This window comes from Adiantum capillus-veneris, chromosome 14 (assembly GCF_014529385.1).
Source record: "Adiantum capillus-veneris isolate H3 chromosome 14, ASM1452938v2, whole genome shotgun sequence".
NCBI classification, from domain to species: domain Eukaryota; kingdom Viridiplantae; phylum Streptophyta; class Polypodiopsida; order Polypodiales; family Pteridaceae; genus Adiantum; species Adiantum capillus-veneris.
The window spans coordinates 66,862,748-66,877,532 of record NC_140944.1 but is presented as its reverse complement, the minus strand read 5'-3'; positions in this window follow the sequence as shown (position 1 = coordinate 66,877,532).

Genomic DNA, 14,785 nt, shown 5'->3' with positions numbered 1-14,785 from the left:
TTCAAAATGGGGAGGTGTAATGTTCAAAATGTGGTAGAAATCTAAAGTGTTACTATTCTATTATAGCAAATTGATTCTTTTGTCCCTTTGCTGTTTTGAAAAGTTTGATTTGGTTACTTAATTGATAAGATTATGGCTCTCCGACTGGACGGCAATGATGCAATGTATTTGTTGACTATAATTGGCATTTATCTTAGTTTCCAACAGGACGACAATGATGCAATGTATTTGTTGATTATATTTATCTTAGTTTCCATGAGTACCATATGTACACTTGTAGTGGATATTTGTGATAGCTACTTCTTGTGATTATGGATTTTTAATATAAAGAAGTGCAAAATGAAGAGATGCAATGTTTAAAATGTGGTGGGTCTCTAAAGTTTTACTATTATATTATAGCAAGTGGGCTCTTTTCTCCTTTTGCTATTTTGAATAGTTTCGATTTGGCTACACAAGTAACAACACAACTCACACATAAAATCTATTTATCAAATTTTCTTTGGAAATAATCAATTAAACATTGCATTAGAGCACCTTACTTATATATGTACGTATGCCTACAAATAAATACACACATACATTATATTTAAACGTATATAAGTACATATGAAGTTATTTCTTGAATTGGTTTGCTTGGTATTTATTTCACTAGGATAAATTTGCTAGATGTTTGGTATACGAATATATACACATATATATTATATTTAAACATATACAAGTACATACGAAGTTATTTCTTGAATTGATTTGCTCGGTTTTTATTTCGTTCGGATAAATTTTCTCGTTGATTGGTAAGTCTCTTCTCCACACTCCATGCTTCCCATGGCTCCCAGCCTCTGTCGGTCTCCATGAGTTGCATGGATTATGGGGAAAGGTCAGTCAACTACCTTTCACTACACCATGAAGTTCTTGACAAGGTGTACTTGACCTATGTTGCTTGTACATAAGCCCTCCAAACGAATTGATAATGACCCATGATGCTCTTGCTCTTAGTTACCATCAAGACTAACATAGAAAGTGGGCAAAGCCAAAACTTCTTAAGATTTTTTATTTATTTATCGTCACTTTTGCTTTGAGGTAGACCCTTAAAGTTTTTTGTAGGAGTATCACGTCTAGCCAAAAAGAAAAAACACTAAATGTGGACATTTCTTCAACTTGCATATTAGCTCGCATATTAGCACTCACACAAGTGCATAAACCTCCCACTAGAAAAATATGACAATTACATAAGTAGGTGTGCCAAATCATTAGTTTGTCTAAATCTCAAGGATATGATGCTTAATAGCTTCCTGATAGCTTTTGAATCAGATCAACATGCAGGTCTTGCATATTTTCAATCTGTTTTCTTGGAGGTTTGAGAGCATGTTTTGTAGTGTTTGGCAATGAATAAGTAGTGTGGCATTGAATGGAATATCGGAATTGCATTCATCAATGTATGATCAATTTTTTAGAGTCCCATCTTGATAATTTGCAAGCAAGGATAGAGGTAAAGTAGAAAGCCGCTAAGGATCAAACACGATCTACCTAGCAAGGTGTAGCTAAGAACTCCAATCCCACAAAGCTTCAGTAACGTCCTAAAACATGTGCAAGGAAGAAAAAAAGGCAATCCAACTCTTCAAGAGAAGCAAGCACAAGTGAGACAAGGACAAAGTATAAGAATGACCCTTATCAATGGGCCTAATAGCCACCTCTGCCATTGTGCCCAACCACTCAAAAGAAATGGAGATGGAAGCTAGGAACAATGTGAGATAAAAAAAAATCAAAACAACATTGAGTTGATCATCTCTAAAGAGGCTTTCTCTTAAGTAGTCATGAAGATTATTGATGAATACAACAATTCCATGGTGAGGATGCACGTTGCCTTGACATTATAGATGCCACATAAGATATTTTTGTGCACCTACTCAAAGGTGGCATATCCTACATGGTGTAAGCTAAGGGGGTCACATTAAAAAAATTATTGATCTAGCTCTTGCAATCAATTTATGAAATGCAGGTTGCATCCATAATGGGAATTTGGAGTATCCAAGAAATGGAGCACTCAAACTATCAAGCAAAAGTAATCTACTTCAAAATTACAAGAAAAGGAGGAATGCCCTGCATGAAGTGTTCAATTGGTTCTTTAGAGAGAGAAAGGAGCCTCAAGTCAAAAGTAGTCTTAGGTGCAGGATCACAAAAGTGATTAGAATGAGGCAATCACAATCGTATCATGCCTCACAATTATCAAGAAAGTGATTAACGTGAGGTGATCACAATCATGTCATGCCTCAGATGCAAATGATTGTCTCTAATAGTGGTCGGAAACAAGGCAACAAAACGGTATACGTTGGGTAGCAAATTTACAATAATTTGTCAACTCTACCATCTCTATTGTAAACATACATAGTAATTCCAAGTGACTTTTTTGTGGCACAATCTGTGGTTCATTGCATGAAGTTTTTTTTAAAATTTAAAATAGTTTACTATTTTTTTTCAAAATTTAAGTACTTTATAAGTAAAGACTCATAACTTATATTAGTTTATTTCTTATTTGCACGTTATAAGACACCCTCTCCAGCACACATGTGCCTGCATGAATCTACTTGGACAACATAGAGTACAAAATCCCTACACAAACCAATGGCACCTCCATCCATTATACCAAAGTAAATATGCAACCATTAGCTCATGCATAATCCATTGCATCAAACTCAGAACGTCAACTGCATGTCTACTTTGTAGCCAATACACAACCACCACTACAAGCGACATCCACCATGGAGAACACACAACCTCCACAAGATCCACAACCCACTCTTGAAGCCCAACAACCTCCATCACCATCGAATTGAGAGGATTCATCAAGCATAAGATAGACGTTTGGTGATCTTTAGGAGTAGTGTGAGATAAGAAAATATCATAAGAGCATTGATATGATCAACCCTAAAGAGGCTTTCTCTCGACTAATCAGGGAGATTATTGATGGATATAATGATTCCATAATGAGGATACAATGTGTTGTTGTAAGGGAATTATAGATGCCATAGAAGATATTTTGGTGTAGCTATTCCAAGATGGCATCTCTTGCATGGTGTACACCAAGAGGGTCACATTAAAAAATACTGATCTAGACATGGAAATCAAATTATGAAATGAGGGTTGCCTCCATAAGCACTAGAATGTTTTCATTTACAGACTCTTTTGAGAGATATAATATTAGTGATTGAGATTCTCTTAATTGTACAATTAAATTGTTTAATTTTGTTACTTTTTTGTAGTTGTATATTTTAAGTTGTCTAATTTAAGTGAAATGTGGTCTAGGTTATTTTGGAACATGCATGTCATGGAATGACGTCCATACCACGTCATAAAATTTTGGGTGCTGAGGATGAAGGTGGGGCATTTTCTCATCCAAATCGGGCCATAGGGGTACTGCATGGGGTGGGAAAGAAGAGGCCTTGTCCACAAGGATCAAAATCCGGTCCTTTTGTGCCATGGTGCACATGGATTTTTTGGCTCGTCCTGCTCATTGGCCCCCCATCCCATGGCCCAATTTTAGCAAGAAAATCCTCGACAATTTCCATCGCCACCCAAACTCTAATGCTATCTTCAAGGTTTTTAAAAAATTCAAAACTATAAAAAAATACATCACAAGTTCAAGTCAGAAAGGCAAGACAAAACACTACAATTTTATTTCTATTGTATCTATATTTACATCAGGAAGTGTTTGTCACTCTAGGAATTACATCAGCTAGATTGGATGCATGATGGGCCTCATACCAATGATTCTTATAATTTCTTTAGGAATTTTCAACCCTTGAACTAAGCTCATGGCATAATGGGATAGGAATGACCCAAGGTGCTTGCCTACAAAGGCATACAAAGCAGTCTTGTGATCCACTTGTATACATTTGTTGGCACTAAAAGTAAGAAAATCTTTGCTAAGGACAACACTCAATGCCTTGCACTTGATTAGCTTTGCATAGCCATGCACCTTTGAGCTTCGACACTTGCCAACTCATGATGGTTAATGATTATGGCATCATTTGTAGGCGTGTGTCGCTCATAAATATTCTTTGTTTTTGAAAAGAATTCTTGTTGTGAAAATTACCTATTTTTGTTGCAAAGGTGGTTTTGTAGGGTGATTCCAAAAGTATTATCATTTGTCAGACTTGATGATTGCTTGTCACATTATGGTTCGGCACAACAATCCCCATGGCTATCTTGATTGGTTGGTTTCATTTTCCCCTAGAATGGCGCTTGGATCAATTATGGTCATTATAAGTCTCATACCATGGTCTTCTTGGTATGTTATAGTGTGAATCTTCTATGCTCTCCATGGCATATAGACGAGGTATGGACGAGGTATGAGTCTGTCTACTTTTATTGCAAAGAGCACACCATTTTTCTAGACGTTGGGAATGTAGCCTTTCGATTTATTTATGTGACACCACATGCCTAAGTCATCTTTGGCCATGAGCCCTTTGGGAGAGTCATGGAGAGGGCCACTTCAGAGGAGCCATAGCTTTTTGGCTTGTTTGTGGAGCTTTTGTGTAGGTGTGGAGGTGTGTGCCTTCAGTTTGATTGTGACGTCACCCATCCTCACATCTTGTTTTTCTTGAGATTGTTTTTGTTTTGTGGAGCTTTTGTGGAAGTGTGTGCCTTGATTTTGGTTGTGGTACAACACCCATCTTCACATCTTGTTTGGATTCACATTGTGCTTGCACATCCATAGACTTGGATGAGCGCTTTGTTAGGAAATAAGACGTAGCTAAATAGATAATTGAGTAGATTACTTAATGGAGAGAGACAGATTTATATACACGAGATTATAGAGTAGAGAGAGAGAGAGAGAGAGAGAGAGAGAGAGAGAGAGAGAGAGAGAGAGAGTACACACGATATACGTGGTTCACCCAATGTGGGCTACGTCCACGGGAAAGCAGCCACTCAATGGCTTTAGTACTTCAAAACAAGAAGTAGTTTACAAAGGGATTATACCCTTAATGGAGCTCCCGCCTTGCTTCACTCTCACCACCTCACACTCACCTTGTTGCATCAACTTCACACTATGAAATGTGTGTAGAAATGGCCTCCTTTTATAGGACAAAAGGGCTGCCCTCTCTTATGAGAGACAACCATGTGTAGCCGCCCTTGTGCGAATAAGTCCAAATCGGACCCTCCAATCCGCCCATGTGTGGCCGCCCTTGAGAAGACAAGTCCGCTTTTGAATTCGGCCACCGGCCACCGGCCACCGGCCATTGACTTCTGACCACCGTCCACCGGCCATTGACTTCCGACCACCGGCCATCGGCCATTGACTACCGGCCACCGGCCAACCGACCGGTTGTTTTCCGACCACTTTCCGACCACTTTCCGACCGCCCTCCGGCCATAATATTCCGGCGAAAAAAAAGTCTCGGGGGCCTCCGCCCCCGAGGCCTTTAAAGTTGCCCTTGATTCTTGTCCGTGAAAATTTTGGTTTCCGGTGAGTGATTTTCCTTCACGCACGATGGCTTCTCCTCATAATGGGGGCCTTACAAATGTGTGCTTTTACCACAGAAAATTACAAGGGTAAATCAGGCTCCATACTTAACACGCTTGATTGCCTCCCATTTGCAACCTTTGATCTGCTTGAAAAAGAGGCATAGGGAGGAGGCTTCCACTTCATATGATGTGGATGTGACTACAACTCTCAACCCATATGAAGACTAGTGAGGTCTTGAATCTTTTTATGTCTTTACTGTTTTACTTTCTAGACATAACTTGGTTGGATACTACCTCTTGGTGGAAATATGTTATTTCATTTTGATTAGTTGCTTTTGTAAGACTGTAGTATGGCTTATTTTGGTCATGGGTTTCTTTTGACCTTTTTTGGGGTTTCATGAAAGTGTATTTCCACCTTATGCTGAAGTAGTAGCGAGGTTGATGGCATCAAACATGCATTATGATCATCACATGGAGGATCAACAGTGTGGACATAATATTTTTATTGATGATGAATGTGAATCTAGCTACGCACATTTGTTGTGTGATGTATAGGGACTATCAATTCACCATGTTTTGCAATGTGTTAAGTTTTACATGGTTCTTTTGTGGCAACATAGATAGACATCTATTTTGCTTTGAGGTTTCATTTTTCAATAAGCTTAAGTGAAGGTTTTGTGTGTATGCTTTGTTGTTGTAACAAATCATGACACACCTATTGCATTGGTCTTATAGTCACGACTCTCTCTCTCTCTCTCATGGGATTGTTCAAATGGTTCTATCTTCTTTCTATGACTGTCACATGGTGGAGGGATTATGCATTCATCATGTTTTGCAATGTACTAAGACCGTATTTATTTGTAAGTTTTATATGGTGCTTTTGTCATAAGATACATAGGAAAACATTTTGTTTTGAGGTTTCAGTAAAGTTTTCTATTTGCATTCATTACTATTGTGGATTGCAAGGAATTATTACATACCTATGGGCTTTTTCCCTATATCCAGTGTATTCTCTCTCTCTCTCTCTCTCTCTCTCTCTCTCTCTCTAGTAGGATCTCTCAAATGGTGCTATCTTCTCCCCCCCCGTTCTCTTTCCCTCTCTAGAAACACTTGATTGTTGTAAATCTAGAAGCAAGTCCTATGTGTGTGTGTATGTGTGTGTGTGTGTGTGTTGGGGGGGTGGAGTGCTCACTTTATTGATGTCTTTATTGAAAATGTTCACTCGCCTTTCGGTGAGGCTTGGGTATATAAAGCAATGGTTTATGCCTCTTCATATGTTTTTGCATATCATTTGATTGTAGAGTGTCCATAGGATACCAAAAATATGGATTTGCAAAGAGGATAATGCAATAAGCAAATATCTTGCAATTGGATGGGAAACCAAGGTGTCAATCACCAAGGAGATACCATTAAGTGCTATGTAATTGGCAAGAAATGTAGCATAATTGGTCTTGTAACATGGAAAGTAGAGGAATTAAAATAACTATAGTGGTCATTTTTAAGAGAAAGCATAAAGAGAAGACTTGATGATAGATAGCAACATATTCATTCTACCTAATTATCTTGACATGAACAATACTTTGCAAGAGAGAGAATTAGAGAAGTTGACAACAGTTGAGGACCGGATTTACTTGGATCCGGTCTCCCCTCCAAAAGGATTTTGTATTATAGATTCTCCCATAACGAGAGACTTGGTAAAATACAAGCTTTGTGTTCCTTAAAACCTAATCAATGCAATAAAGATGGAAAACATCTTGAAGGAGTACGAGCGGAAGTGCGACGCGAGAGAGAGTGCGATAAGAAGAGCACGACGATATGGTGAACTCGCTCTACTGTGTTGTGTAGAGCATAGTGAGTTCTTATTAGGTTTTCACAAAAGAATATGTGTACATACCTGGCGGCCCGCTCACTTACCTGGGCGACCACATTGGGCTTTATACCCCAACAACCTCCCACTTAAAGTCCAATGTGGTACTTTAAGTGTGAGAGAAGCTACTATACAAGCTAATATACAAGAGATGTAGAGAAGTGATGTACTACCCTACACCTAACTGCTTGCGAAAATGCGCAAAGCTCTCTGAGGGAAGTCCTTTTGTAATTAGATCAGCAGGATTTTCTGTGGTGTGAACTTTGACAAGCTGAAGTTGCTTATCCTCGAGCATTTCCCTGATGAAATGATACTTCACATCCACATGCTTTGTCTTTGAGTGATAAACTGGATTGCGAGCCAATTGTATAGCACTTTGACTATCACAATATAACACACGAATCTCTTCTTTGATTCCCAAGTCTGTTACTAGTCGATTAAGCCAAATTGATTCTTTGCATACCTCTGATGCTGCAACATATTCAGCCTCTGTAGTAGACTGAGTAACACAATCTTGTAATCTAGAACGCCATGATACTGCTCCACCAGCCAATGTAAAGACATACCCTGATGTAGACCTTCGGTTGTCTAAGTCACCTGCATAATCTGAGTCTGTAAAACCCTTTACACTTAGCTCCTCACTCCCATAGCATATACGCATACTCTTTGTAGCTTTCAAGTATCTCAATATTCCTTTCACTACCTCCCAATGTTTCTTGCCTGGGTTTGACATGTATCGACTTACTACTCCCACTGCAAATGCAATGTCTGGGCGAGTAGCAATCATTGCATACATCAAACTACACACTGCAGACGCATATGGAATCTTATCCATTTCAGCCTGTTCTTCCTCAGACACAGGACAATCTTGTTTGCTAAGTTTCACATATGGTGGCAATGGAACACTCAGTGCCTTTCCCTTCTCCATATTGAAACGTTGCAAAACCTTGTCAATATACTCTGTTTGAGATAACCAAATCAAATTCTTTGATTTGTCTCTCTCAATGCGCATACCAAGTATATGACTTGCCTCACCCATGTCTTTCATGTCAAACGATTTCGCCATCTTTGACTTCAAAGCTGAAATTTCTTCCAAGTGCTTGCCAGCAATCAACATGTCATCCACATACAAAATAAGGATCAGCCAACTGCCATCCTTAGCCTTCTTTGTATATAGACAGTGATCGAACTCACTACGTTTGTAGCCTTCAAAAAGCATAAACTTGTGGAATTTATGGTACCATGCCCTCGGTGATTGTTTTAAGCCATAAAGACTCTTTAACAACTGGCATACCCAATCTTCCTTGCCTTTCTCAACAAACCCTTCTGGCTGCTGCATGTAAATTTCCACATCTAAATCACCATGCAAGAACGTTGTCTTGACATCCATTTGGTGCAACACCAAATCTAATATGGCAACCAATGCAAGAAAGCATCTCAATGTAGTCATCTTGACCACCGGAGAAAAGACTTCATCAAAGTCAATGCCTTGTTCTTGCTTAAAGCCCTTGGCAACAAGCCTTGCTTTGTACTTTGGCTGACTATCATGAGCGGTGATCTTATACCTGTAAACCCATTTACAAGGTAGAGCCTTTTTGCCCTGTGGTAATTTAACTAGCTTCCATGTCTTGTTTTTATGCAGAGCTGTCATCTTTGACTGCATGGCCAATTGCCAATTCCTGGAGTCCTTCATTTGCACTGCTTCCTTGTAACATGAAGGCTCATTGCAATCAGTCAACATGACATAGTTCATAGATGGAACAAACCTATCAGGAGGTCGCGTGACACGTCCAGATCTACGCACAATTGGTGGCTCAGGCTCAGCCACAACCTGTGGTTCCACTCTATCCTGTCCTTGCTCCTCTTGAGCCCTGACATTTTATCTTGCACGTGCAGGTCCATCTTCTTGGAAGACAACTCTTCTAATCTCCTCAACCCTCTCTGGTTTAGAATGATATTTGGATTCATTAAAGTGAACATCATTGCTGCGGACAACCTTTTTGGATTCGGGATCCCAAAGTCTGTACCCCATCTCACCAGAATTACCATAGCCTAGAAAGATGCACTTTCTACTCTTTGGCTCAAGTTTGTTCCTAAATTCCTTTGGAACGTGAGTATATGCCTCACAGCCAAAGACTCTGAGATGCTTGTATGAGGGCATTTTGCATGACCATACCATCTCTGGCACTGAATCCTTCTGCAAAACCTTGCTAGGAGATCTATTTACAAGATGAACAGCTGTTGATACAGCTTCAGCCCAAAACCCATTTGGCAGTTGTGCATTAGACAACATACTTCTGACCTTCTCTTGTATTGTCCTATTCATCCTCTCAGCAACACCATTTTGAGGAGGATTGTAAGGAGCAGTAAGTTCACGTTTTATACCTTTTGACTCACAAAAGTCCTAAAAGGCCTTTGAAACATACTCTCCACCATTGTCAGTGCGTAAGCATTTAAGCTTCTTGACACTCTGATTCTCCACAAGTGTCACAAACGGTTTGAAAACACTAAACGCTTCATCCTTGTGCTTGAGAAAGTAAACCCATACTTTCCTCGAGTAATCATCTATAAATGTCATAAAGTAAGAAGCTCCCCCTAGAGATAGGTTAGGCATAGGTCCACACAAATCACTATGAACAAGTGCCAACTGTGTATCTCTTCTACTGCTTCTATGCTTATGTGGCTGCTGTGTTTGCTTACCATACAGACAATGTTCACAAAATTCAAAATCATTAAATGAAAAGCCAGGCAAATAACCAGAACGAGACAAGATTTCCATTCCCTTCTTGGACATATGTCCTAACCGGCTATGCCACAAAGAAACGTTCGGCTGCTCGGTTACATTGATTACATTTTTAGAGACATTTGATACATAAATCATGTAAAGTCCTCCAGACTTTACTCCATGTGCTACTGTCATAGAACCCTTGGATATCTTCCACATGTTCTGTCCAAAAGTGGTGACGTAGCCAGCATCATCAAGTAAACCTGTGCTGATCAAGCTCTTTGTAATTGCGGGAGCATGTCTCACATTCTTCAGCATGAAAGAAGAGCCATTCTGAAACTTCAATTGAACATCTCCAACACCTAAGATCTCACATGTCTGCCCATTGCCTAGCCGAACATGATCTTTAGTGGTCACATAAGAAGTAAACCACTCCTTGTTTGGAGACACATGAAGTGATGCCCCTGAGTCTATAATCCAGTCACTCAGTGCATTTCCATCAGATGCTGTAAGAAGAGCTGAGTCCATTGTATTCTTCAAGAAGTAGATGTCTCCTGACACTAGAATGTCATCCTCTGCAACAGTGTTTGTCACATTTATTTCTTGAATCTTCACTGAGGACTTGTTCTTCTCACCATGGTCTTCAGCTTTCTCTTTGACTTTTTCTGCTTTCCATTCTCTGCAGTCTCTTTTCATGTGACCCTTCTTGCCACAATGGTAGCATTCTATGTCACTCTTGCCTTTAGCACTGCGAGACTTGCTACGAGACTGATTCCTCTTTCCACCTTTGTATTTTTCTTTGGTCCTTCCCCTGACAACTAAGGCTGTTCCTTTGCCTTTGTCCATTGTCTTTCTATTGGTTTCTTCAGTAAGCAGACTTCCTTCTACACCTGCTATGTTCAAACCATCTGGAGGTGCAGAATTACTCAAAGCTGTGCGAAAAGTGTCCCAACTTTCCGGCAATGTGATCAACAGGAACATAGCTCTAACAGGCTCATCAAACTTGACACCTTGAGTTGACAACTGACTATAGATTGTGTTGAATTCATTCAGATGATTGGACATAGGTGTCCCTTCTTTCATCTTCAAGTCAACAAGCTTCTTAAGCCAGTATACCTGTGAAGCTGCACTCTGCTTCTCATAAAGATCACTCAGCTTTAACCATGCTTGATAAGCCGACATCTCGTCTGCTACATTGAAATAAACGCTTTCTGCCAAAGTCAGCATAATGGTAGAAAGTGCCAATTCATCCATTTCGTTCCATTCATCTTCGTCCATATCTTCTGGTTTTATCCCCTTGAGCTTTATAGGTTTTATTTGCTTCTTTTGTACCAACACGTGCCAAATCTGCTTCTTCCACAATGGGAAATTGGTTCCATCCAGCTTCTTGATATTGTAAAGAGCAGTGTCCTGTGATCCAGCCATAGCTACGCTTCACAGTAGTTTACTTTCCTGGGAAAAATTCGGCAGAGTTTCCCCTGTAAACTGACCTCTGAACCAATATCAACCTGTCAAATGAACCAAGAAAGCTTCAGATTCTGCATAAATTTCGGCAGAGTCTCCTTTGTAAAATGGCTCTGGTGTACTCAAAAAACAGACCAAAAAACAGCTCAAAAACACTGTCTCTCTGACACTATAAGCTGTGGGTAAACCTGTCCTGCACCTGTCCTGTCTCTGACTGTCCTGTCACTGTCCTGTAAGGATAGACTGCAACAATGCCTCAACGGCAGTAAAGCAAAGATGCAATACCAACTGTCTAACTCACAGTCAATACATCCTAGCTGCCTATCTAAGGGTGCTCGAGGGATCGCTCCAAGACCTGTATCACCGAAAGGATCTCAACATTCGAGAATCCCCCAGCTCAATAAAACCTCACTCGACCCTCAACAAAGGTTGCAGTAAATCTGACAGTACATAGACTTCCCACAAAGTCATACATCCACAAATTTCCCACTGTATGCTATAACCGCTGCGGCGGTTGTTTGCTGCGTGACTCACAGCCAGCAAACCCTCAACAAACATACATCATCTCTGACAATACATCCCATGTGGAAGTACCTGCAATGTCAGGATGAAATCTGGAATATCGGGCAGCAAACACAAGCTACCTGATGAACTAGTGGATGTCGCCTACAGTCTGTGTGTAGATGCGCCCGTGTCGTATGTGACACGCCTCCAAGAACTGTGAGCCGTCCTTCGATGTGTAGACAGCCACAAATCAACACTCTGGGAGTGTCGATATCCTTAGCACCTGCAGTCGTAGGCCGAAAACCCCAAATTTGCAGAGTCGGATCTGCACCCGTCAAGACCACGTAGTCGAAAATGGCCTGCGCAGACCTTTGTCGAAGCCGAACGGTGGCCGAGATGACCTCAGAATGAAATTCTGAGAATACCGAGCCCTTTGGGAAATCCCACAAGATTTGGGGCCGTGTCTTTGCCTGTCGAATTTCACTCCAATCTGAGCTGGTGACTCTAGCCTCCTGCAGTGCTGCCCCGAGCCTCGATCTGAGCTCTGATACCAGTTGAAGGAGTACGAGTGGAAGTGCGATGCGAGAGAGAGTGCGAGAAGAAGAGCACGACGATATGGTGAACTCGCTCTACTGTGTTGTGTAGAGAATAGTGAGTTCTTATTAGGTTTTTACAAAAGAATATGTGTACATACCTGGCGGCCCGCCCACTTACCTGGGCGACCACATTGGGATTTATACCCCAACACATCATGCATCAAAATTATGCCCTTAATCAACTTAATGAAAGCATTAACTTGTACTCGGCCTCAGTCCCTAGATCTCAAACACCTCCAAAGGTGGAGAGAGCTAGTAGGGAATGAGGGTAGGGAAGAGGAAGAAAAAGTAGAAAACGAGAAAGAATTACATTCCTCACCATAGATTACTATTGTAGCTTAGCTTAGCATGGTAATATAGATGGTGGAGAAGATGAGCATGCCATTGAAGCTTGGCTCTTGGTTGGATTTGCATTCCATAGCCAAGGGTTGTTGGTGTAGGCTCTCAATTTCTCAAGCTTGGAGAAGGAGATGGAGTTCTTTTCTTCACACCCTCAAAGTGTGTGTGTGTGTGTGTGTGTGTGTGTGTGTGTGTGTGTGTGTGTGTGTGTGAGGATGAGAATAAGGATGCCCAAATCAACCCCCCTCTCATACTTGGTCGACCCCCCCCCCCCATCTCTCTCTCTCTCTCTCTCTCGTGTTAAATAATTATATCATTTGGACAAGTGTCCTCTCTTCCCTCTTCAAGAGAAAGAGCTTAATTACTTATTTAATTGCATGTAAATTCTCATTGGACCCCTTTAAACCCTATCCAATAGGATTCAAGCACACCATGAGGGCAAAATGGGAAGAATCTTGACATATGTCTTTTATGCTTCTTAAGAGATTATGTTTGAATTGAACACTTCCAGCACCTTAGTCATTTAAGCATGACAATCTTTTATGCCTCTTGGGAGATCATGTTTAAATTGAACACTTCAATCACCTTAGTCATTTAAGCATGACAAGCACCTCAAGCTTGGGCAAGGTTCACACAAACACCTTAAGCACCTTAGTCAGCAAGCACGACAAGAATCTCAAGCTTGGGTAGGGTTACCACCTCAAGGTCACCCCCAACTTGCTTAAGGTACTAGGTCTAAGGACTTTTAACACTAACCTTTGGAGGTCTTTAATGAAGAAAACCCTACGGTCTTCTAAGCTCCATTATATGCACATGTCTATATTGTGCCTCTTATTCCCATTCATCTCCCCCATATTAAATGATCAGTTCAATATGAGAAAGTCTTTTTGAAATAGGTAGATATTAGATTTTATGACATGACCTCTCTCTTGAAACCATAGTCATCCTCGACTATGAGATAGAAGAGATAAAGTATTATCTACGATTTCTTAGTGGATAGAGGATCCCTTTTTACTTTAAAACATCATTCTAGAATAGATGACCAGTCCATTTGGTGCTTGGGAGACTTAGCTGTCGCAAGCATGTTTGCTCTTTAGTCCATATTATACTAGTAGAGTGAAAAATTCTACTTGGTGTTGGAGTGACGTTGTCATCAAAAACATGATTCTAAGCATGTATTCTATTTAAATTTGTGCACAAAAGAGGATTAGTCTTATAAGACAAAAACATTGTTCATTTAGAAAGCATTTACATTAGCTTACTCTTATAAGACAAAAACATTGTTCATTTAGAAAGCATTTACATTAGCTTACTCTAGTGTAGCATTGTAAGCATTGACAAGGTTCATACTATCCTCATGCTGTGTTCCTTGCATTTATCTAGCATCTTCAAAAGGATAGTTTTTTAATTTAATAAGATACCGTCGAATAATCTTACCATGTCTTAGTATGTTGTCTTCGTGTCGGAGAATTGATTCGGGCCGCATCACATCTTATTGATCTTCAATCGATGGTGGGTCTCAATTATTGGTTCTTTTGGTGGCTCGCCTTTGTAAGGCTTGAGTAGGCTCACATGAAAAGCATTGTGAATGATCCAATGGTTGGTGGGCAACTTGAGTTGATAGGCCATCTCGTTGATTGGTTTTAAGATTGGGAAAGGACCATAGTATCTTTTTGCTAACTTAGCATAATACTTATGGTGGCCCGTAGGATTTTTGCTCGTATTTTGCCTCAATCAAGCCTTGGAAAACTTGAGTAGGACCCAATCATTTTCCTTGAAGGCTAAGGCCCTTACGTGCTTGTCAGTAGCAACCTTTTGCCTTTGTTGG